The 25533-nt window shown below is 42.6% G+C and overlaps 1 protein-coding gene across 30 annotated transcripts in view; it reads right to left on the minus strand.

Annotated features, from left to right (window-relative positions):
* LPP (LIM domain containing preferred translocation partner in lipoma) overlaps positions 1 to 25533 on the minus strand; it is a 761291-nt gene that overhangs the window by 180465 nt on the left and 555293 nt on the right. The gene's annotated exons all lie outside the window — the stretch shown is intronic.

A 25533-nucleotide genomic window follows, 5' to 3' on the forward strand; every position in this document is an offset into this window, starting at 1 on the left:
GGGTTAAGGAGAAGCTAGGTCAAAGGATCTCTTGCCAATCTAATTCACTGTTGTCACTTCACTGCTTTTTCTGTACTCCCAGGTGGGCTCTCCTTAAATAATAAATCAAGCTGCTTAAGCAGAGGGAGAAGATCTTTCTCAGTATTTTCTCCTCTGATGTCACTACACATTCCTCTTACACCTGGCTAAAGGAAGCTATTTTCACAATACTAAGGCTAAAACTTCCATGCCTTTTCCCGTTAATTAGGACTTATTATGCTTCTTAGGCATAATAGGTTTGGTATAACAAGAGTAAGATAATCCAAGACATGATTTCCATTGGTTGGCTTCACTTCAACAAGACTCACGGAAGTTTGATGAGTTGAATGAACTATTGTTCAAAGTTGAGTTTCCAAACTAAACCATGTCTTGGTCTTTTCTGTGTCCCACTAGGGCTTGGCAGTGACTTTCCCTAGATGTTGCATCTTTATTTGACTCCTGGAACAATGCAAAGGGCTAGCTGCTCCAACATTGGGAAGAAAGGTTTTACTACAACCCACCCCATCGCCCCATAGAAAAGTTATCCTTAATCAGATGGTGCACTTTTAATAAAGTTGTATCAAAGAAACACCATGGTGTTTCTCCTACCTGGGCTGGATGATGGTGGTTCTAATTCACTGTCTGCTCAGGGTGAGGCTTTACCAATCTCTTGTTTTTAGATATTTAGCTTGTCTTACATTTCTAACCATTATAACATTAAAAAGATGAAAGAATATTAAAATAGTACATCTGATAATCCCAAATTATTGTATAAAAATACACATGAAAAGTGCCAGGGTGTGTGTCTATGGAAGTGTAGAAAAAATTACTAAAAGGAAATATCCCGAAATGCTAAGAAGACTTAAGTCAGGATGGTGGGATTATGAATAATTTTTAAAAATTAGTAATTTTAAAATTATCCAAATAGTACATAGTAAGAAAAGAAAAAAAGGATGGCCCTTAAAATAATAAAATAACAAAACATATACTTTGTAAAACATGGAGTTCCAGTCTTTTCTTCAGTATTTTCAGGTATGAAGCCAAGAGGGACTTGAGAACTCAAAAGTGTGGACGATTTTTGAGAAAAAAAAAAAAAAAAAAAGAAAGACACCTATATTTTCAGTCTGATATGCACAGAAACACTTTCCTACCATACAAGCTGTTTCTATCTAGTGGGCTTGACAGATGCCTGAACGTGACACAAGACACTGAAATAACATGCAAATCACTTTTCCGTTTTAATATGCAAACACGACGCTTGGCACATCACTTTCCATGGCTGAGGTAAATTTCTGTTTTTGAGTTTTTCGTGGGAAATGCAACCCAGCAAACAAATGGTTAACTCCCCATATTTCACCTCACACATGGTGGTTTTCATTTGAGTCAGAGGGGTTCTTGCTTAGGCACTTTGGATGCAAAGAAACGGCCTGTGTTTTGTTCAATAACAATGCCACCCAAGGCAAACAAGTCCATCCTCTGCAAGACGCACTGTTCTCCCTGATCAAATTGCATTTTGGTGCCTCGGCAGGGAGGCAGGCAAAGTGCCTAGATGAGAATGACAGAGAAAACGGTGTTTTTTGCTTGACCGGTGAAAATCAAATCAAAGTACAGTAGCTCAACAGGGTGAGAAGGTTGGCTTCTAGCCAGTGACAAAGAAGTGGCAGGAGTCAAGTCTCTGTTTCCAGGACATTTGAGTGGTGTTGACAGTGTAGATTCTGCTTAAATTCACATTTAATTATCCACAAATACTACTAACTACACATTAAGGTGGTCATCAAAATAAGTGAGATACACCCAGTTGTAGAAATTTATAATCCAGTCAGGAAATCGAGGCGTTTAAGGGAGAAATAACAGAACAAAGCAAAAATTGAATGTTGACAATAATCAGTATGGCTTGTTGTTATTCTTGTTAGTTGCTGTCCAGTTGATTCCAACTTATGGAGACTCTACATGTTACAGGATAGAACTGTTCCATAGGGTTTTCTTGGATGATATTAATGGAAGCAGATCGCCAGGCCTTTTCTTCCATGGTACTTACTGCTGGGTGGGTTTGAACCACCAACCTTTAGGTTAGCAGTCAAACTCCAACCATTGATGCCACCGAGGGACATAATCAGCATGGCTTGTTAGCTGCCTTTGATTCCATTCCGACTCATGGCGACCCCATGTGTGCAGGGTAGAACTGCTCCACAGGGTTTTGAAGGCTATGACCTTTCAGAATCAGATTGTTAGCCTGTCTTCCTAGGTGCCTCTGGGGGGTGTTCAAACCCCTAAACTTTCAGCTAGTCTAGCTCTTAACCATTTGTGCCATCCAGGGACTCAAAGTATAGCTTAGAGATACGAGATACTAGGGTCTGCCTACCTGGGTTCAAATCCCATACCCACTACTTGCCAATTGTGTGATCCAGGCAAGCTGCTTAATTTCACTAATTAGTTGCCTCAACCATAAAATGAGGTCAATAGGATTTACCTCATAAATTAAATGAGATGGTCCATGTAAACCCCTTACTGTCTGTACCAATTAAGTGCTAAATTATTATTATCCACGAAGATATGTCATGCTTGTATAAATATCACTTGAGTGTATCAACAGGTGATATGAATTCAGAGCAGAAAGGGGGCGCAGTAGGCTGGAGCATACCAAAAAGACATCAGGAGGATAAGGGGCCTGAATTAGGACGTAAAGGAGGGATGAAATTCACAGAAACTAAGGGGTATTCTACTCCTTCATGGGTTAAAAACAACCCTTTACATCTGAATGCTCATTCAAAGTCAACAAGAAGCCTCAATGCAACATTCATACGCTAGATCATTTAATACATTTCAAAGTCCAAAAGGAAACCTTGGTGACATAGTGGCTAAGAGTTCAGCTGCTAACCAAAAGGCTGGCAGTTCAAATCCACCATGCGCTCCTTGGAAACCCTATGGGGAAGTTCTACTCTGTCTTACAGGCTCGATATGAGTCGGCATCAACTTGACGGCACTGGGTTTGGTTCTGGTTTTAAAGTCCAAAAACGTGGTGATGTTATGAAACTCTTTTTGTTATCAAGAAACAAAAGAAGAAAAGTTAAGTAACTTAGCCGACATCACACCCATAATAAGCGGTAGAGCCAGGAGTTAAACACACGTCTTCTGATCCAAGCTCAGTGTTTTTCCACTAATTTACAGCTGCTTCTATATATTCATTTAGAAATATGAAACTTACATGATCTATCATAAAGGTTAATCAAGACAGTCAACCTCACTGATTAAAGCATGATGCTAATTATACCAGAGCTCGGAGACCAATGTGGCCCCTTTTACTTTCAGAACCACTGATTGTGGTGTAACGGGGAAAGTGTGGGATTCGGAAGCAGAAGAAGCTGGTTCAAACACCAAGTTCTATCACTTATTTTGTGTAACATTTCCCAAGTATTTTTTTTTTTAACTGTTCTTAACATTAGCTTCTGTAAATGGGGGGTGATGGAGGAGGCAGGGAAGAGGGGAGGCCTCCACTTCAGGGTCGTTCTGAGGAATACCTTAGATGATACATGGCATGTGCTAATATTTAACAGGGTTCATGATTATTTGTATTACAGCCTCACAAACAGACTGTCAAATCTGAGCCGTGGCTGCCTTTCAAACGTGGGAGGAAGGTGGAAGACAGAATATGAATGACTCAGTGTCATTCATCAGCAATGCTGCTGAGGGGAACAGACATCACGCTTTGACAATCTAAAAGCCCAGTGTTGGTGTCAGGCGATGTTGAGGTGGTTCTGACTCACAGCAACCTTATGTACAACAGAACGAAACACTGCCTGGTCCTGTGCCATCCTCACAATTGTTGCCATGTTTGGGTCCATTGTTGCAACCACTGCGTCAATCCATCTCGTTGAAAGTCTTCCTCTCTTTCACTGACCTTCTACATTATCAAGCATGATGTCCTTTCTCCAGGAACTGGTCCCTTTGGACAACATGTTCAAAGTATGTAAGACGAAGTCTTGCCATCCTAGCTTCCAAGGAGCACTCTGGCTGTACTTCTTCCGAGACAGATTCGTTCGTTCTGGTAGTCCATGGTATATTCAATATTCTTTGTTAACACCATATCTCAAACCTATCAACTTTTCTTCTGTCTTCCTTATTCACTGTTCAGCTTTTGAATGCACAAGAGGTAACTGAAAATATCACAGCTCGAGTCAGGTGTACCTTGGTCCTTAAGGTGACCCCTTTGCCTTTTAATACTTTGAAGAGGTCTTTTGTAGCAGCTTTGCCCATTGCAATACATCATTTAATTTCTTGACTGCTGCTTCCGTGGGTGTTGATTGTGGATCCATGTAAAATGAAATCCCTAACAACTTCAATCTTCTCTCTGTTCAAAGCCTAATAGCATTTATTATTTCTAATCAGTTATCTACCATGATTAAAATAATAGTAATTCTGCTGAAGGAATTCTTTACCATTCTCCATGAACTCTGAAAGGCAGAAATACTTAGTGTTTAATTTATGTGTTTATTGATTTATAATTTATGAGACTGAAAATAAGTAAGGTATACTAAATGCTTAACAGGTGCCAGGCAGTGCTCAAAATACTTTATATGCGATGACTAGTGATTCACCACAACAACCCAATCAGCTGGTTACTATCCTGACTTTACAAATGAGAAAACTGAGGCACAGGCTACCTTGATAATAAGCACAATCTGGAATTTGAATGCAGTCATCAAATCTAGAAAGCACGCACTTCACCACCATCCAAACTGCCTTGTCTTCTCGGCTCATCTACTTCATTACGGAGGAATTTGATAACACGTCTACGTGTTTTTAGGGGAACTTAATAAGATATTACAAAGTCTTGAACTATCAATGGAACCTTTTAGGAACAAACGCTACTTTTTATGATATAGTATTTGCTTTCTGTACAAAGGCAGCCACCAAGGCTATAGCAAGCACCTGAGGCAATTTTGATGCAGATGGTTTGAGGACAAGACTTTGAGAAACCTGGCCTTTTTAATGTCCTTTTCACCCTGGTTAAGAGCTATGGGTGCTAACTGAAAGATCGGCAGTTCAAATCCACCAGCCGCTCCTTGGAAACCCTATGGGGCAGTTCTACTCTGTCCGATAGGGTCACTATGAGTCGGAACTGACTTGACAGCAAACGGTTTTAGTTTCTTACTCACGCTTCAGCAAAAGATGGAGAACTGCTCTGCAAAGGACTACTTCCTTCACCAATCTCTGATACAAGCTGGGTGATTAATGCTAAATCTTATACTAGCCAAAGGAAATAATAAATAACACTGTATTTAAAGGTCTGCAAAAGGGAAAGACATGTAAAAGACACCTTCTCTCTCATATGAAAAGCTAAAGGATAGTCAAGTTTCTCAGTGACCAAAGTGATAACGTTATCTGCTGCATTCTGGCCTAAACATGCATAAAACACTAAGAAATCAGTCGGGGACTTCTACAAGAACTTAGGCCTCTCCAAAATGTGCCAAGCAGTAGTCTAATTGGGAGGCAATTCTCTCTGCGAGTTTCAGAAACAGAAGAGACACTGGGATCATTTAGTGGCAAAGGAATCCCTTCCTTCGTTTTGAGAAAGCTGAGCATCACAGAGGGGAATTGAGTTGTCCAAGGTCATCTGGAAAGTGTGGGGTAAAATCGAGAAGAAAGCTCCGATCTGGAGAGCAGGTCTCATTCCAAACTATTTTAGTCCTCTTTCCACCATGAAAGATTCACTCAGAACGGTGACGCATTCTTGATGCCCTGTAAAGTAGCTCATTCTTGGCAAGCATTTTGGGAGCCTTAATCTACATTTATGCAGCATTCTGAGATCCTGAGATGGAAGTTGCTATAAAGTGAAAATTATTGCTGTTATTCTCGGCGAGCCGACACAGACTGACAACAGCTGGCACCAACAGATGTGGTCCACAGAGAATTCTGTCAGCCTGCACTGGTGCCATCCCTTTTAAGTCGCCTGTTCCTAGACTAACAAAGACTGTTTCTTCTCAGTCTGTGTGGTCCCCAGGGGCTTCTTATTGTTGTGGATGAGTCCAGAGCAGGGCTTCTAACCAGTTTGAAAGAACTAGTTGGAAGCCCTGGTCCTGAGCCCTAAATAAACTGACCTCAATCTTGCCTCTCTTCCTTCTTCTCAACCACATTTTCCAACATTTTAGAGGGTAATGCTTCTGTTCTATGAGAAGGAAATTTAACGAGCCCTCGCAAGGGGATTTTCCAGGTCCTAGGCCTCATACAATGTCTGAGGGTTACGATAAGAAGTAACATTCGGCTAGCTGCCATGGAGTGGATTTTGAGCAACGCCGAGTGTGTCCAAGTACAAATGTGTTCCATACGGTTTTCAATGGCTGGTTTTTTGAAAGTAGATGACCAGAATTTTCTTCTGAGGTGCCTCTGGGTGGTTAATGGACAAGTACATTCCGAGAGCCATTTATACCACTCAGAGACTCCCAGTAACATTTATGCTGTCAGTATTCTGTGCATGCATAATCTCCTTTAACCTTTGAAATACTCCCATGAAGTACTTTTGTTACCCCTCTTTACAGATAAGGAAATTGAGACATAGGGAAGCTAAATAACTTGCTCAAGGTCATAGAGTTGGTATGAGAAGGAACTAGAATTTGAACCCAACCACACTGATTCCAGAAACTGCCTCCTAAATTCTAGTAACAGGAGATTAAGTCCAGGAAGGTCAGCGTCCAAAGTGTTGTTCTAATTGGAATGCCATAGCATACAAAGGGTCATTACCACACCAGCACTCTGAACACTGTTACAAATGCAATATACCTCACCATTTCTATCATTTTAACGATCCTGGGTCAAATAAGGTTAGAAATGCAAAATACCATGACACATGGGCTTAAACTGTGGTTAAGGTATAGCTGATACTATTTCCTCTCTAGGGAAAAGATATGGGAAGAAAAGCCCTAAAAACCAAAAGGAGAGGGTTTTGAATAAAGATAACAACTGTGATCAGAGGTAACTTTAATTAAAACCAAAACAAAACAAAAAAACCAAAACCATTGCTGCTGAGTTGATTCCAACTCACAGGGACCTTATAGGACAGAGTGGAATAGCCCCACAAGGTTTCCAAAGAGCAGCTAGTGGATTTGAACTGCCGAACTCTTGGCCAGCAGCCGAGCTCTTATCCATTGTGCCACCAGGGCCCCTAACCTTAATTAAAACAAACAAACAAGCCCAGGGCCATAGAGTCGATTCGAACTCATAGCGACCCTATAGGACAGAGCAGAACTGCCTCAAAGAGTTTCCAAGGAGCAGCTGGTGGATTAGAAATGCCAACCTTTTGGTCAGCAGCCAAGCTTTTAACCTCTGTGCCACCAGGGCCTCTAACCTTAATTAAACATACAAACAAACAGAAAAACAAATAAACCCAGTGCTATCGAGTGGATTCCGACTCACACGGACCCTATAGGGAAAAGTAGAACTGCTCCCATAGGGTTTCCAAGGAGCAGCTGGTGAATTTGAACTGCCGACCTTTTGGTTAGCCGCTGAGCTCTTAACCACTGTGCCACCAGGGCTCCTACTTAAAATGTACAGGCATTGTGCCAAGTGGATGTTTTACAAGCTACAGGTAATATCATTAGCCTCCTTCTACAAACAAGGAAATGGAGGAGGAAGGATGGTAAGCAGGTTGACTAACTCTCCCAGGTAGTACCAGCAGAGCCCAGACTCAAGCCATGGTGTGTCCAGCTCTAGCACTGGTGTTCTTCACCACTGAACTACCTCTAGAAGAGGGACCATGACGCAGGAGAGAGGAACGCCTCGACTCTTTCCTTATTCTACCTGCTTCCAACTACAGGGCTTTCGGGAAGTTATTATAGACTTGATCTCTGTTTTACCCTGCTTTTTATCATCCTTTAAAATGTGCTATTCCTTGTGCGAGAAGGGGACAGAGAAATTAGGCCAACTTTTCAATTCCAACTGGTAGATGAAAGGAATACTGAATATTTTTTCGAAACATTAAGAAAAAAACGAGAGGTAACACTGGGGAAAAAATGAAAACTTCTCCTTAAGTGCAGTAGACACTTGGAAGCAATATAGTATTTTCCACTTCAAAGGATACTTTATGCAACCATTTCTATGGCAAATTTAGACGTTTATAGGTTTAGCCTTACCATGCTCTAGCGTCCAAAGGAAAAGCCTAACACAGAGCAAACAGTAAGGAGATTAGGTCATGAGGCTGGGATGTCAGGTACTGTAACAAACACTGGGCTTAAAAGCCAGAGGGCTGGGATTTGAGCCCCAAATCTGCACAAATAAGCCACATGGCTTAGCATGTGCCACATAATCTCTCCAGGGCTTACCGGTCTATTCTGGACCAGGTGGATTCTACGTGCGCTTTACAAGGTAGGTGTGAAGAGGGCCTTTGGAGGCATTATGTCGGCCTTTAAGAGTTTCTCAAATGTATTTGATGACATCTTGAATGGCATACACTCTGTATAATGGAATAGATCTACACTGTGACCCAAGTCAGGGGAACAGACAGGGCAATTTCCTAGCTCAGAGAAGCACATCAGTCTTGGAAATCCCATTCTGCATTTCTTGAGGTCATTCATTCACTGAGCCAAAAATTGAACACAGATCATCTGGTATACCATCATGTGCCAACCAGACAGAAAGCACTAATATTTACTCACAGTTTTTCTGATGCAACAGCAAGCCTCCTACAAAAGGAAGCATGACCTGTACGATCCTGAGCAAGTCACTTCCCTTCTGTGGGCCTCAGTGGCCCCAGTGGTGAGCGCTCACCCCTGCCACATGAACCTCAGAGACTTCATTAGGAATGAGTGAGACTGATGAACCATGAAAATGCTCTGAAAACAATAAGGCATCAAGCAAAGGTGAGGGGCAGCCAACACCTCCTGTTTAAGGCCACTGTGAGAAGGACTCCATCATTTCTAAACACACTAGCTCAAGCCAATCAAGCTCTCCTGCCAAGAGGATTTGTTGCCTTCGGTGAAATAATGGCATTCTGGCTGGAGAGGAAATTGCGTCATCTTCTTTTGACTTTGGTTCTGACTTTTACAAAATACGTGCCCAGGATTCAAGGATGGGGTGTGAAACCCAACACTGGCCTTGAGCTTAGATCACAGCCTGGAGTAAGTGACTTGTTCACTCAGCTGAGAAGGGACCTGCTAAGTAAACATGGTGGTTGCCAACAATAAATATGGTGGCTGAAATCCTCCCAACCCCAGGACACCAGAGTACACAGGCTCTCCAGTCACCCAGGCAGCAGAAGTGTCCTGAATATATACCTACCATGTGGCTGGCACTGTGAGGCAGAAGAGCACATAGAGTTCCTGCTGGGGGAAGCATGTGTCAGCCTTCTCTTAGTTAATTTGTACAGCTCCCTGATGAGTACACACTGCTAGCCCCAATTTCCAGATCAGTTAACTCAGGCGAATAAAGTAAAAATAATAAAGCTAGGATTGTAACGCAGGTCCAACTCTGAAACTTAGGCTTATTATTAGTATTTTTTTTTCCAGTTGAACAAAAGTGCCTGCCCTCCAGGAGCTCACAATCTAGTGGGAAAGTCAGAAAGGCAACTCAATAGACTGTGAGCTCCTTGAGGGCAAGGACCGTTTTTCATTCATTCTTGTGTCTTCAGAACCAAGTACAGCACCTACCATGCAGAAGGCATGCAACAAGTGTTTGAGAATGGGTAAACCATAATGAGATGTTTTCCTTTGTAAAATGCAAATCTAATTATATTACTAACCTATACTCACATATGCCTCTGCTGGCCGCTTTCTGCCAATCCCGAGCATTACTTAGAAAATTCTTTGCAGCCCTGTCCACATAGCTGCATCTTCTTTGATTCCCTTCCACATCCTCCATGTACAACCTTCATCATCCAGCCACTCTGGCATCATACAGACGGTGTTCGACAAATGTTCACTGAATGAATTAACAAGTCAAAAAAAAAAAAAAAAACCAGTGCCGTCGAGTCAAAGAAGGGATATATCTGGTCTATATCTGAGGTACAAATACAGTAGCTCGTGAATACCAAAGGTAGATTTATCTAACTGAAATCATCAGGAGACAAGGCATTTGATTTGGGCCATGCCACTCTAAAATCTCAAAGGCTGGATGACATTGCACAGAAAAAGTCAATCCTCTTTGACTATTAATTAACAAATGACATCAGAACAAAGCATTTTTCTTTAAATCAGAATATAAGCTATGTCAAATTTCATCTCCTCTTAAAGGGTATGGGTTTAGGCCAAAAGCCCATCACATAGATTATTGTTTTTCTCCTCCAAAGTACTTAGGGAAAATTAAGTCGCATCTGGCACTCCACAGCTCTCAGCAAGGTCATGGTTCTTCTGCAGCCATGCCTGGGGCAGTTGAGGTAAGATCGGTTTTCCAAAGGAAGAAACATCAGTCATCCTTGAAAACAAGGGTCAGCAGGACAGGGGACGCTCCAAAGTTAGAGCTTCCATCCTTGAACCCAAATTAGAGAAGACCATGGCCTACTGGAAGGGAGACAGGAGATCTGCCTCTATCGTACTGTGAGGTGTTAGGCATATCACTCGGTTTGCTGATCTGTAAAATGAGGCAGCTGCCACTGAACTAGATGATCCCCCATAATTTGGAAACTGGAAATGAGAGAACATGGAGAAAAGAGATGAGTTCTTACTGAGTACACCAACGTGAAAAAGACTCGTATGAAAGCCAACGAATCGCTTGATTATTTTGACAGCAGGCAAAACTAACAAAATCTCCATCCTTTCAGAGAGCCTGACATTCAGCCTTTCACAACAATACAGAGATTTCCCCTCAGCTACACTCAGCAGATACCTTCGCTTTTCCCCAAGCTGAATTCTTAAGGCCCCTGTCTAACATCAACCTGAAGACTAGCAGCAGCTCTCAGATATCTGATGTTGGGTTCCTCCTCCTTTTTTCTTTCCTGACTGCACTTGTCACACTGAGATAATAGATCCAGCAGAAGCAGAGCACGCTTGTTGGGTACTTGTTTTTCATCGACTCTTCCCATGGTCACTTTGAGAGCATGCCAACGTCCTCCTTTTGCTTGCCCCTTCTCTAAACCACCAGTTGTCATCAAGTAGATTCCAACTTAGAGCAACCACATGTGTTCCAGAGTAGAACTGTGCTCCATAGGGTTTTCATGGCTGTGACCTTTCAAAAGAGATTGCCAAGCCTTTCTTCTGAGGCCCCTCTGGATGGGTTCCAATCATCAAACTTTCAGTTAGCAGCCGAGTGCTTCTCCATTTGTGCCACCTAGGGGCCTCTACATAAATGAGGGGTTCTTAATCCTGGCTGCCTATCAGAATCACTTGGGGAGCTGAAAAATCACAAGGGTCAAGCCTCTCTCTCAACAACAACAATAAAAATAACACCACTTAAATGGTATCTCTGGGGATGGAGCCCAAGAGATACTTAGAAGTATCTTAGAAGGTTCCCCAGTTGATTCTGGTGGGCAACTGGGGTCACGGACCATTGGTAGTTTAAACATTGGCAGTCATATACAGTGTTAATTTGTCCCTCATTTTATTGCTTGGCATATCTTTGGGGAATCGGTATCCATGATTCCCATTAGCTTTCTCCCTACTCCCTAGGGAATGATATCAGGATAAGGATGGCAAGAGAGAGCATGGGGACAAGCTGAAGCCACCTCCCTTAGTGTTTTTTTTTTTTTTTTTTAATTGGGCTTTAGGTGAAAGTTCACAGAGAAAATTAGTTTCCCATTCAACAATTCATATACAAATTGTTTTGTGACATTAGTTGCAATCCCTGTGATGCGTCAACACTCTCCCCTTTTCCATCCTGGGTTCCCTGTGTCCATCTATCCAGTTTTCCTATCCCTTCCTGCCTTCTCATCTTTGCTTTTGGGCAGGTGTTGCCTATTTGGTCTTGCATACGTGACTGAACTAAGAAAAACCATGTTCCTCATGTGTGTCATTGTTTGTTTTACAGACCTGTCTAATCTTTGGTTGAAGGGTGAACTTTGGGAGTCCACCTCTCTTAGTTTAAAAAGGAGCCCAGACTTTTCTGTGCCTTCTTCTTTATCATCATTGATTTTTGGGATAGGCCTGTGGCGTCATAAAATAAAACCAGCCACAGGAAGAGGCATGAACTTTGGCAGGCATGATTAATCCTCAATACTTCATGTTATTGTCAATAATGGCTACAGTTACTGAGCGCTTATTATGTGTAAGGAATTGGGCTAAATGATTTACATGGATTGTTACATTTAATGCAAAATCACATCCAATCATTACATCCAAAAATCCCTACGAAGCAAATAGGATTAATGGCTCCATTATACAGATGAGAAAACTTGGGCTCAGAGGTGAAGGACACATGACACTGATCTGGCCCAGAGGTGCCTCACCGAAAGCCTGTGCTCACACACACGGGGCCGTGGTAGTGCCTTGACAACGTCACCATGAAGGAGGGTCAATGAAGGCTCTCAAAATGTGGACATCTGACTCCAAGAGTCAGAAATCATCCTTTGGATCTGTTCATGTGCCTGATCATACCCCAGACACTGGCCTGAATAAGGTCCAAACTGGGGGAGAGGGATAGTTTCTGGCTGGTGGAGGCAAGAGACTTTAAAAGTCTTTAGAAGAAAATCAGTTGATGAATTAAGTTCCTTTTTTTTTAAGCATAGGTGATAGGGCTGGTAGCCAAATTCAACATAGGCTACGATGTCAAATATTTTTCCAAAACATTCCAGCAGCATCTGAAAAGTGAGCTGTGCAGTTCCCAGACAGTGGCTTGTCCTGCTAATTGGTAAGTGAGCTTCCTAAAAAAAGGAAGAGGAGCTACAGTTGTGTGTGAGGAATTAAAACTGACACCAGCAAGGGCAAAGCTGGTCCCCTCAGTGCTTCAACCTCATAAAGGATGCTCCCTCCATAGGGTCTTCACTTCTGGCAACACATTGTCAGTGGAAGCCAGAAATTATTTTAAGTACAGAAGGTGACCAAGAGTGTAAGAACAATGTATACAATTCAGAGTTCGTTGGCTCTAATGGGGCACAAGGTTGTGCTAAAGCAAATGTGTTAAATTTGGGAAATGTCCTTTATCAACAGAAAGGTGAAGACTTCTCACGGAAATGGTCCGGCTTGCTCAACTGGGCGTATGCATCAGAGCGTGTTCTTTGAGGACAGCAGGACCTGGTGGCAGTTAGCTGTCTGGCTTCAAATGGTGCACTGCTGTGGACAAGGTACACTCTCCTTGCCATGCTGGTCTAAGACCTACCATTGCCTAGTGGCCCCACTTAGATAAATTACATGAGGCAGGTGGCCCTGTGCGTGCTATCAGAATAAAAAAATATAAATTCATTGACCTTACTTTCAAAGCTTTTCATATCCTGGCACCAAACTTTGTTTTTCATTTTATCTTCCATTTATCTGTACTCTCCATTCTAGACTTGCTCACTTGCTGTTCTTTCAACACAACCACAGATACCATTTTCTACCTTGAGGCTATTGCCCATAAAATGTCCACTGCTAAGAACACGAACAGAAAGCCACTCCCAGTTACCTTATGGAGGGTCAATCCTACTTAGTCTCCATATCCCAGCTCAGATACCTCCTTAATGGATCCAATGAGTCCAAAAATTTCTTTCTTCTCTTGCTATTCTCCAGGGCATATAGTATAGTGGGTAAGAGCACAGATGCCAGAGCCCATAGGCTGATTCTGTAACTATTGACTGTCTGACCCTGGGTAGATTATTTCCCCTCTCTGTGCTTCAGCTTCCCAACTGCAAAATGAGGTTAATCATAGTACCTACCTCAAAGGGTTATTCTGAGGAAGAAATGCCTTAATAAAGCACTTAGAACACTGCTTGTTTTTTATACACACACACACACACACACACACACACACACACACACACACCAAACAACCAGTTGCTATATAGTCACTGCCCTAGAGGGTTTCCAAGGCCGGTGGATTTGAACTGCCAACCTTTTGGTGAATAGGATAGTTTGTCTCCTTTGTGGTTTCCTTATTATTTACCCCGATTTTTCTAAATTTAAAACTAATTTTTATTTCTTTGTATTGCCGTATCTTCCTCTCCATATGGAAGGTGTATGATTACATTTCTTAGTCCCTCTTTATTATTTTAATGTTGTCTTCTTTCGTATGATAACATCGCTGTTACCCTGTGTTGGGCTTTTTTTTTTTTTTTTTATCTTGCTTTGTTTTTTTGGATTTCCCTGTCTGGGTTGACTTCTGATTGCTCTGCCCAGTGTTCTAGTCTTGGGTTGATACCTGATTATTATTGATTTTCTAACCAAAGAACTCCCTTTAATATTTCTTGTAGTTTTGATTTGGTTTTTACAAATTCCCTCAACTTGTGTTTATCTGGAAATGTCTTAATTTCACCTTCAGATTTAAGAGACAGTTTTGCTGGATATATGATTCTTGGCAGGCAATTTTTTTCCTTCAATTTTTTAAACATGTCACCCCATTGCCTTCTTGCCTGCATGGTTTCTGCCGAGTAGTCTGAGCTTATTCTTAACTGGCTCTCCTTTGTAGGTGACTTTTCGTTTATCCCTCGCTGCTCTTATAATTCTCTCTTTATCTTTGGTTTTGGCAAGTTTGATTACATGTCTTGGTGACTTTCTTTTAACATCTACGTTATGTGGAGTTCGATGAGCATCTTGGATAGATATCTTCTCATCTTTCGCAATATCAGGGAAGTTTTCTGCCAACAAATCTTCAACAATTTTCTCTGTATTTGCTGTTATCCCTCCCTATTCTTTTTTTTTATTCTGGTACTCCAATCACTCATAGGTTATTTCTCTTGATAGAGTCCCACATGATTCTTAAGTTTCTTCATTTTTTAAAATTCTTTTATCTGATTTTGCTTTGAGTATATTAGTGCCAAGTGATTTATCTTCGAGTTCAGAAATTCCAGCTTCTACTTGCTCAATTCTGCTTCTCTAGAAATTGAGTTGTCTAATTCTGTAATTTTATTGTTAATCTTCTGAATTTCTCATTGCTGTCTGTCTATGGATTTTTCCAGCTTATTAAACTTTTCATTATGTTCCTGAATAATCTTTCTAATTTCTTCAGTTGCTTTATCTGTGTATTCCTTGGCTTGTTCTGCATATTGCCTCATTTCCTTCCTGATGTCTTGAAGGGTTCTGTATATTAAACTTTTGTATTCTGCACCTGGTAATTCCAGGGATGCACTTTCATCTAGAAGATCCCTGGATTCTTTGTTTTGAGAGCCTGTTGAGGTGATCGATCACGGTCTGTTTCTTTATGTGACTTGATATTGACTGTTGTCTCCGAGCCATCTATAAGTTATTGTATTAGTTTATGCTTGCTTACTGTGTCGTAGCTGCTTCCTTTGTTTTGTTTTTGTATACCCCTACGGGTTGCTTAAGTGAGCTAGCTTGATTACTTTCACCTTTGGAGCTCTGGCGTCCTGTCCCCAGCTGGCTAGAGCTGTTATCAGGTATATCACTCTAGGAGTCCATTCAGTTTTCTTGTATGAATTCACCTCAGGTTTCCAGGTAGCTGATCATCAAGCATGTGGTACAGGCTCTGTCCTACAGTCTTAGAGGGGCAGGGGTGATTGGCGTATATACCCGTATCTGATTGCAGCAGGGGGTCAGGCTCTGAACAAGGCAGGGGGCTGAGAACTGACCCCCAAGTGTCTCTGGGGAAAACACATCTCTGTTCCCTAGAGCGTGCTGGTGGTGGGTGGGTTCTGCAGAGGGACCATTGGCGCCCAAAGTTTTTGGTTGTAAAGACTGGGAGGTACCAGTTATCTTTGGACCCCTGTTGCTGGTAGCTGGGTGACCTGAGTGGAGCTACCAGTCCTTAGGTCCCTGATGTGGGTAGGTGAGGACCTTGTTTAATAAGCAAAGCAATGTCGAATGTCAAACACCCACCTCTCCACCGCACAGCTGAAATGGTTGGAGTTTGCCAATAGGGGCCTATTCTCCCGAAATAGGCCCACACAGGTCCATGCAGAAGGGAAAGGTGCTCAAGGTCCACGGACGGTTTATGCCTGGACAGGACCCGCTTCTGTCCTGAGCTCCCCCAGTTAACGGAGCTAGCAAATTATCTTTTCCCCCCAGTTGCAAATTTTTTCCTTCCCGAAGGCCGGCAAGATGGCTCTAGGTGCTCAGCAGGGTCTATCTCAGGCCCAGGGATTCAGCTGCTGAAGCCGGCTTGGGGGTGGGGGGGCGCAGTAAAATACACGCAAGTACTTAGCTTTTGCCAAGAGCGCCGTTATTCTCAGGTTCCGGAGGTGTGAGGAGGCTGTGTGGCTGGCTGCTTCTCCCTGAGGAAACTGTAGCCGAACGCTAGTACCAGCTCGCCGCTGCCGCCGCTCCAGGAATGATACCTGAGGGCTCCCCGCGATTCAGGTCCGGTAACTCCTCTCCACTTCTGAACGGTCTCTTCCTCCTTCTGCCCCTCAGTTCGTTGTCTAAGCTTGCCTTTGATGCTCAGGGCTCCCAGCTTGTCACAAATATACTCATTTCACTGGTTTTTTCGGGTCTTTGTTGTAAAGAGGGCTCGCCGGAAGCATCTGTCTATTCTGCCATCTTGGCTCCCCCTGAACTGCCGACCTTTTGGTTAGCAACCTGAGCTCTTAACCACTGTGCCAGCAGGGCTTTTTATATATACACATATATACACATATATATATAAAACCCCACTGCCGTCGAGTCGATTCCGACTCATAGCGACCGTATAGGACAGAGTAGAACTGCCCACAGAGTTTCTGAGGAGCATATATATGGCAATATAAGTACTTGATAAATTAATAAATACCTCTTTTGAGGCATTAGTGACTGTCTAACCAGTATTGTAGTTATACGCTTTTAACACATCAGGAGAGCTTTTAAGTGTTTGTTGTGTTAAGGGTGTCCAGACCTTCCAAAACAGGGGCCCAGCATGTAACACAGGGAACGCAGGCAGTGAGTGCTCACTGAACTGAACTGTGTTGACCCGTCGATATCAACCCCGCATTCCTGATTCTACAAATTGAGTACCAAGTAAAGAGCCTTTGGCAAAGTTTGAGCACCTTCGTCATCCTATAGCCTGTCTCCAACAACACAGGCAGAACTAGTAAAAAGGAAATTTTGTTTTCCTTTCAGTGTTGTATAATTTTGGTTTCATATTAACATGCCTCAGGGAATAAAATATGTATTTACATAAAAATTTCTGGTAATGGCATCTTGAAAAGTAATTAAATGAAACAACAGATTCTATCTGCTGAGCTCCATTTCTTGCTCTAGGTATGTGGCAACGAAGTGACTGGAGAGCTGGATGGACCCTCTTCCCCCTAGCCAGACTTCGCCCACTGAAGAACCTGGCTCATCCATGACTTCTGGAATCTGTAGACATCTTCGGAACACAGAAGAACCTAACAAGCTCTAGGCTCACTGATATGACTCCCGGGATAAGGTAAATGTAGGTGTTCCATAATGTCAGAAAGTACACTTCCTCTCTGCCAACCTTCTCCCTAAAAATTAGTTCAAGAGAGAATTGAAGCAACTGACAACTTGGAAAAGATTTGAGAAATCCTCCAGGTTAGTGTTTCTCAACTCGGTGTTCTTGGAACCTGGTGTGTCCATGTGTGTCCATGAAGCCTGTATTATTGAGCTTCAGGAGTTCACTTCAATTTTTAAAAAGCCTAAACATATTCACACATTCACCTGGGAGTAGACTGTTCACTAATAGAATATCAATTCAGTACAGTGACATTTTTGACCAGTGGTCATCATATATGTGTCTTGGAGTATAAACACCAAAAGAGGATGGCATATTTACATAATAAATGAAGTCTGGCGCACAGAATCTTCAGCACAGAGGGTAAAAATTCCAAAAATAATGAGAAGTCCTCTCACTGATGAAAAAGACCCATCTTAAATTAAAATGATGCAACCTCTCAGGCTTACCAATTTCAAAGCTAGCGTTCCCTCAACTATTTCACAACTGATACTTCTGACCGGAAGATCCTTGCAGGGAATGTTTTCACGTCTATGTTTATAGTTTCTGTTTTATGTTCAATGCTTTTGATTCTATACAGTAAGATTTCTTGACCCTCCTACTAAGCACCTACCAATGCATCCTTCTAACAGACAGTAAACATACAACTAGAAACATGCAAACACAAACACATGCAGCTCTCCTCCCACAATATACCCACAACTACAGTTTCCTGACTGACCAGTCATTTCCATACACTTATTTTTTAACAAATTTCAAGGGGTTTTCCCTCCTGTTAGGCCATGTGCCTTTCTGTCAGATTAGGAAAAAAAAATCACGGTGCTCAATCCAAAACCTAGGCGGGCAAGGCAGATGGACAAAGCAGCTTTTACAAACCGTTTCCCTAGGAAACCGGGCAATAAGCAGGCTTTTTACCAAATATAGAACTGGCAGTCAAATGTGGAAATAGAAACTTCGAGTCTTGGACTGATGGGAAACCCCAACAGCCCATGTCGGGCACGGGAGGAATAATCAGAGTAGGGCATGGTTCACTGGGTGAACACAGTGGGGGTCTGAGGACACGCACTTCCTTAACTGGCAATTCCAGTAAGAGAAGCCCCTCTTAACAGCACACATGATTCTCTGACTCCTGAGTCATTTATGAGAAAGGGAAAAAAGAGCTGACTCCTCCTGGAAGCTGAAGTCCATGGACTGTGGCCTGACTCATGGTCAAATGGAGAATCAGACTTGTGAATTTGTGTAGACACCCTTTTCTACCTCATTAAGATCTGTCTGAGTGATTAAAAAAATAGGCCTTGGAGAGTTCCCAGGCTACTGACTTCCCTCGCCACAGAGTTGTGGACATAATGCATTACTTAAGATACTCTCTGCACAGCTTTTCACTGATGAGGCCCTAACCACATGGGTTTTCGAGAAAACCCAATGCTAGATTTCCCTTATTCTTTAATGGAGGATCCTTTATTCCTGTATGCCTTACTCCCCTGAGTAGTCATCCCGTTTTAAGATAACGGAAAAAAGAGAGGAGCCTAAAAATAGACATTAACTACGCATGCTACAACTCTATTTTGCGGCCAAGTATGATATATGCGTCCCCAGTTCCCTTCACGTGGTAGGCCCTTAAAGGTTGCCTTTTCTTGGCTGATGTATTTGTGCCAAATCTGTCTCCGATGATGGGGAGAGACTGCGTGTGGTGCTTGGCTTCTGTTTTTGGTCAAAAAATGATATTTTGGTTGGATTCCAAGTGATTACTGTGATGACTGACATCCTTGGACCTTCAGCACAACTTAATAATTTGCATGGGTGTTTGCTCCCTTTGCCGATGTTAAGCTACTATTAGGGTGAATATAAAACTTTTCGACAACCCAGCCTAGTCCTGCTCCTGCTCCTGAAATGCCTGCTGCCCGGTGTCCCTTAAGCTCAGGGCACTTGCCAAAGTAACCATAACATACCCTGTTGCAGGTCGCTTGGCCTTGGCCTGACCAGGTGGCAGCCCTGATAGGCACTGGGGATGGTCAGGGCAGGGAGAGCCAGCAAAAGGAATTAATAAAGGATTGGAGAAGAACAAGCTGAGAGTGGCAGAGGGTGCATGCGTGGGCAGTGACATGTATGCTAACAAAGGCAAGGGGTTGGGAAAAAACCAAAAAGGTTTCTCCTTTGAAAAATCACACAGTCTGTGTTGCTATTGGATTGAAAAGTCAGTAATGTCTTGGGTACGAATTTAAACGTGGAACCAACTTCTTCCTTATCTGACTTTCCTTGCTTTGAAACTAATACAGCAAATCCCCCAGAAGATGGACAGTAAAGAACATGGCAATAGAAGACCTGAGCTCAAATCTTGCTTTGGCCAACGAACAGCTATGCGACCTTGAGCAAATCTCAAAGCCTCTGTTTTGCTATCGGCAAAAAGGAGCATAGGGTATGGATAGTATATTCGCCGTACTGGGTTATGGTGAAGGCAAATGAAGTAATATCTTCGTCTGTTCATCCAGCCATGCTTATGAGCTTCTTCTCCTTGCCAGGCACTGTTCAGATCTGGGGATACAGCAGTGAAAACAACAAAGTCCTTGCCCTCAGAGAGCTTACATTTCAGTGTGTGTGTGCAGGGGAAGGCAAGCAATACACATACAAATATCACACACACAGATTACATACCCATGCACACTATTTCAGGATAGTGACAAATGCTTCAGAAACACACGTGAAAGAAGTCTGTAAATAGTAAAATTCCACACATGTCAAAGGTCTTATTTAACATTACTACATGAAAATCCACTGATGTCAAGTCAATTCCAACTCATAGTGACCCCTCAGGACAGAGGAGAACTGCTCCATTGGGTTTCCAAGGCTGTAAATCTTTATGCAAGCAGACTGCCACGTCCTTCTCTGTGAAGTGGCTAGTGGGCTCTAACCACTGACCTTTCAGTTAGCAGCCGAGCACTTTAACTGCTGTGCCACCAGGGCTCCGTCTTATTATATTAGAGTCCTAGATACAAGCTTTCTCTGTTGTTATTGTTAGCTGCCATGGAGTTGGCCTCTGACTCATGGTAATCTCATGTGTAACAGAAGGAAATGCTGCTCAGTCCTGCACCACCCCCAGGACTGGTTGCAGATCAGACCATTGTGATTCAGATGGTTTTCACTGGCTGGTTTTCAGGAGTAGATCTTCAGGCCTTTCTTCCTGGTCTATCTTAGCCTGGTAGCTTTGCTGAAACCTGTTCAGCATCACAGCAACATGCAAGTCTCCACTGCACTGACAGACGGGTGGTAGCTGTGCATGAGATGAAAAGATTAGGAATCGAACCTGGGTCTCCTGCACCGAAGGCAGGAATTCTATCACTGAACCAACACTACCCTCAAGCTTTCTTTATTTGAAATATTCTCTTCCCTCCCCCTTTCCCTCCCTCCTATCTATCCATCCATCCACCCACCCCCCCCACCCATCCATCCATTCATATTAATTTGGAACATACTTCGAGAACAACAATTGTCTGCAGTTACACAGGGAAACAAATTAAAAACAGGTCCTGCCCTTATGAAGCTTATAGACTTGGCATGGAGATAAGGCATCATATAAATGACTGTCCCTCTAGGTACAATGTAACAAAAACCCGTTCAGAGAAGGGTAAGTCAAAATGCCTCGGACAGTCCTCAACAGAGAGACCATTTCCCATTTGGGAGTGGAGAGGCTCAGGAAGAGCCTCCTGGAGGCCAATGTGACAGAGTGGAAACGCAAAGCCTGAGGCAAGGAATGCTGTCCCAGGCAGGGAGGGAGGAGTATATCCTAGGGAGGATTTGTTACACTGGCTGGCTCACAGTGTACGAAAGGGAGATGAACCTGGAAAGACAGCGTAGGGGATCCGTCAGCTCCCCACAGTGAAGAATCCTTCCACTTACGTGCTCAGCTCCATTTACTCAGCAGCAGAAAGTCATCACTTTGGTCAGGAGACTCAGTCCTCCAGTCTCCAAGTTCCGGTCTTAACTACATCATTTTCCTCAGTTTTTAAATTTTTGGTAACTATTATACGGGCTTCCTTTTCCTAACAACGGCACAAAATCTTTTGAAAGATAGTAAGAGACAAAATAAAGACATCTTCTTCAATTGGATTTGCAGTGCTAGTCCCAAAGATGGTCTCTGAGGAAAGCTGAACCCTTTTCCTACAAATTAAGCAAATTATTGCTTTGTTTTTCTTTCTGCTGTTTGGGTCTCAATACACCACTCTCTTCTTCTGCTGTTAGTTTTGGGGGTTATACAGGGTAAACTTCATTGCCGTTAAGTTGACTGCTACTCATAGCAACCCTATAGGTCAGAGTAGAGCTGCCCCATAGGGTTTTCTAGGAGCAGCTGGTGGATTTGAACTGCCGATCTCTTGGTTAGTAGCCTGAGCTCTTAACCACTGCGCCACCAGGGCTTGGAGGTGGGGTAGTATAGAAACGTTCTGTCACTCCTGCAGGCATGTGAAATATGAAGTTAGAGAAGTAAGTTATGCTCTTTTGGCTTTGTTTCAAATACTCTTCTTAATATGAAGGGTGTAAACTGGAAATAAAGATGTCGTCTTTCATTTGAAAGATTGTGAGCATTCTTGCTTGATAGTCGAAATAAATGGATGAAAGCTGCCAACAGTATGTGGCTTGGAATCAGCTTGTTCTTAAAGTCACAGAGAGCTGAAACAATCTGCAAAGATTCAACTCAGCAACGCTTCCTAATGGTTACCATTTAGAAGGAAAGTGCAAGTGGAGGATTAGAAAGAGTAGCTAAAGCCATATAGCCCACACTGCAAGATTTACTTGACAGCTGGAAAGAAAGGAAGGAGAAGGAAGGGGGAGGAAAGAAAAGGAAGAGAAGGAGAAGCAGCAGCAATGTGTTAGTAAAATAATGATTCAAAAAAAAAAAAGAAGCCAGAATAAAAACATTTCTTTTCTCTGATACATGCTTCTTTGGACCACTGTTGAGTGCTTACTGACTTGTAACTCATCAACAATTCTAGTGACCATTTTGCTGCGTCTTCCTCATACCAGAGGAGATTAGGACTGATGGACAGTATAAGGCAGTGGGTAAGACTTCCAGAGGCAGCATCGTGACAGCAGAGATGACAGCTGACAGCCTGAGGGGACGGGAGAGAAAAATTACTGACTTCCAGCAGAGCATAATAATAGGTGGTCATGATGGTGACCTTGAGTCACTAAGAGGTTTAGAATGTTACGATGGCTGGTTTAAAAAGGAGACAGATATGTAATGGATTTTAATAAGGTTCTCATGTAAACCAGCTAAAATGATTATTTAAAAATAATTAATTTGGGCTCTGAAGGCCGAGTAAGCTTAAGCCTCGTGGAAAAGTCAGGTATAATGTACAAGGTGAATACACGGAGCATCCATACCACATGTTCGTGACAAGGGCCATTTAAAATGTTCATTTGCTTGGCTATAGTGGACACAGTAATGGCAAAGGGAATAGCATGATTTTAAAAATAGGTAAAAGGACACAATCTTTAAGAAAGAGACCCCTATTATAATCTTGACAGGTAAGAACATAACAACAGGCATGAAATTTCCTGTAGACTTTCACCATTTCCAACCACACTCATGTAATTCTCTGCATTTCTCCTAACTGCCCTGGGAGGTGGCGGGGCTCCCAATGGCCGCCATTTTGTAGCTGAGGAGCCTGAGGTGCGGATACAGTTAGTAGTTGGCCCATAGTCACAGGCTGCTGAGTGCTTGGAGACCAGGTCCGCTGAGTGCCAACCCCACTTCCTTTCACTCCCCCCTGCAACTTCTTCCTGAGTCAGAGGTTGTCCTGTTGAAGCCTCCAAAGATACCCAAACAATCATGGTGATATTCCTATTGCAGATTGACTGTTAAATGCCAGGCACTTCCCATGGTCCCTTATTGATCCTTCCCACCAACCTGTAAGGAGACCTGGTGGTGAAATGGTTAAGTGCTCAGGGGCTAACCAAAAGGTTGGTCGTTTGAACCTGTCTAGTGGCTCCATGGAAGAAAAACCTGGTAATCTGCTTCCATAAAGATTACAGCCAAGAAACCCCTACGGGGGCAGTGCTACTCTGTCAGATTGGGTCGCTATGAGTTGGAATCGACTTGATGGCACCCAATGACAATAATCAATCTGTAAAGCTGAGATTATTAACTCCCATTCTTTACATAAGGAAACAGGACCAGAAAGTTTATGTAATCTACCTAAACCTATACATTTATAATCTAATCTCACTCATTTCAGTCTGGCTTATTTATTTATTTTGGTGCATATTTTTCTTTCTTTTAACCTAACTGATTCTCTTTTTACCCACAAGGACAAGACTTAGGTCTTATTCATCTGCATATCCCTCGTCATATCTGAGATGGTACATTGAACATGGTAGGTACTCAGAAAATATGAGCTGAATATATGACTATATGTATACACGTGTACACACACCCATGTATGCATACTATGGGAAGAGTATAAAGTTTGAAATCAGAAAGATTAGGATTTACTTCTCCCCCTGGGCCATTCCTGAGCTATATGTCCTTAGGCAATTCTCATAACCTTCAGGAGTTCTCTGTTCACTTGTAAGGCAGAACTGAATGACATATCCTGAGTCCAGGAAATTGTCAACACTTTCCTGGTTAAGTTACAGCTCAATTGATTTCCCTAGATTTTTCCTAGTGACCCATTCTGAAGTGTTTTAGGAAGAGTGTAATTAAATGCTTAACCTTGGAAATAAATCTGAACTACATAAAGAATGTAGTGTTCCCCAGAGGAAGGAGGCATTGTTTTGTTACACTAACATTTTAAGTATCCTTATTCTCTCATTCATTCATTCAGCATTGAAGGACACCTACTCTAAGACAGTACTGAGATGGAAACTGAGGCTCCAAAATTGAGGGGTTTTGCTGATATGGAACAGAAACAAAAGAATGGTATAATCAGAGTCACAAAGCGAGAAGCACGAAGTGCTTTCTTGGGGAATTTTTCAAACACCTCTTCATCTTCCAGATGGCTAGGTGAGTAAAGAAATTCTGGGGAGCATAGTTGAGGGTCTGGCACTTTCCCATGTAAGTCAGAAATGCCATGACCACACTGGGGCCATATTTGGGCTGCTCCAGGACTGTAGGAAACCCTGGTGGCCTAGTGGTTAAATGCTACTGCTGCTAACCAAAACGTTGGCACTTCAAATCCAGCAGGCACTCCTTGGGAACTATGGGGCAGTTCTACTTTGTCCTACAGGGTGGCTATGAATTGGAATGCACTCGATGGCAATGAGCTTGGTTTGGTTTTGGTTTCCAAGACTGTAAGTTATTTAAGAATATCAGGAACCTTTGTCATTTCCAAACTGTCAAGTCCCTGCTTCTCCTAGCAAACTACACCTGAGGGTCACCTAGGCCTAGGGGGGTGGGAGAGCCTGTGCTATATAAACATCTTATACACATCCATCATTTGGCTAGTTTTTGCTCCTGTTCTATTTCTGTAACATTCTTCAGGCTGCAGAGTGACCTTGTAAAATAGCTGCTTTATTTCAGGCTCCTCTTAATGTGAATTTAAACATAATTTCACTAGCATGCAAATGACAGATGAGCTTACAGAGTTCCCCCCACCCCCCCCCACTACACACACTATTTCCCAGCAGGAGAAGTTCTGAGATATCGTCCACCACGTAGCCACAGGAAGATTCAAAAATAGCTTTCAGAGAAAACTCATCTTCAGATAATTCAACTGGAATCAACAAGTGTCAACAATTTTCAATCTTATTCAACCTCCTTATAAAATGGAGTGAGGGGATATCTCCCTTAAGAGAAACCAGCAACTGAGATACAGAATTATGAGTTATATAAAGACATAAATAAATCAACTGAAAAAATACCCTTACCAATATTGATGATGGGGATAACAGGCTACGGTCACTTAATAACCATCGTGTACAGAATAAAGGTCCCTGAACGGTTTGCACTTGATGACTAACGTAAGGTTGGCAGTTCAAACCCACCCAGTGGTACCACAGAAGGAAGTCTTGGTAATCTGCTTCCATAAAGATTACAGCCAAGAAAATCCTATGGAGCAGTTCTAC

This window comes from Loxodonta africana, chromosome 1, assembly GCF_030014295.1.
Source record: "Loxodonta africana isolate mLoxAfr1 chromosome 1, mLoxAfr1.hap2, whole genome shotgun sequence".
NCBI lineage: Eukaryota > Metazoa > Chordata > Mammalia > Proboscidea > Elephantidae > Loxodonta > Loxodonta africana.